Here is a 1,166-nt window from a genome sequence, read left to right as displayed (position 1 = left end):
CTGATGTTGAGGAAGATTGAAGTCAAGAGGAGAAGGGGATGACAGAGAAATGGTTGGATGGCATTACCAACTCGATGGACATGGGTTTGAGTGAACTCCGGGAGTTGGTGATGGACAGGGAGGCCTCACGTGCTGTGGTTCATGGTGTCGCAAAGAGTCGGACACGACTGAGCAACTGAACTGAACTGAAATGAAATGGGACCACTGACAATGAAATAGAAAAAGTAAAATAAACTAGATAAAAGATCATCATATAGTCCAGTTTTCTTAAATTTTATCAATTTTTTTCATTTTCATTTTATTTGTTTTTACTGGAGTATAGTTTTCTTTTAACTTATTTATTTTAATTGAAGGCTAATTACTTTATCATATTGTAGTTTCTTTGTTTTTGTTTTCTTGCCATACATTGACATGGATCAGCCATGGGTGTACATGTGTCCCCTATACTGAACCCCCCTCCTACCTCCCTCCCCATCCCATCCCTCAGGGTTTGAGTGCCCTCTTTCATGCACTGAACTTGTACTAGTGATCTATTTCACATATGGTAATACACGTTTCATTTACAATGTAGTGTTAGTTTCTGCTGTGCAACAAAGTGAATCAGCTGTATTTATACATATTCCGCACCCCCCCCCCAACCCGGAGCCTCCCTCCCACTCTCCAGTTAATTATTAACACTTGGTATAATCAATCTTTTTTTGTTTTAGTTTTCTCATGTGTATATAATGAAGACATTTAAAATTATCAGAAGGGAAATTATGTGTCTGCATAGATATTTTTAATTACTTTTTATTGGAATATAGTTGCTATACAGTGTTGTGTTAGTTTCTGCTATACAGCAAAGTGAATCAGTTATACATATATGTATTGTCTCTATTTTTTAGATTTCCTTCCCATTTAGGTTGCCACAGAGAAGTGAATAGAATTCCCGTACTATACAATAGATACTCATTGTGCTCAGTTGCTCAGTCGTGTCTGACTCTTTGCAACCCTATGTAGGGCTCCTCTGTCCATGGGATTTTTCTGGCAAGAATACTAGAGTGGATTACCATTTCCTCCTGCAGGGAATCTTCCTGACTCAGGGATTGAACCCGCATCTCCTGTGTCTCCTGCACTGCAGGCGGATTCTTTACCACTGAGCCATCAGGGAAGCCAGGTTTAGAATA

The sequence above is a fragment of the Bison bison genome, unplaced genomic scaffold (genome assembly GCF_000754665.1).
Source record: "Bison bison bison isolate TAMUID 2011002044 unplaced genomic scaffold, Bison_UMD1.0 scf7180017864273, whole genome shotgun sequence".
NCBI lineage: Eukaryota > Metazoa > Chordata > Mammalia > Artiodactyla > Bovidae > Bison > Bison bison.
Note: the sequence above shows the minus strand (reverse complement) of the source record.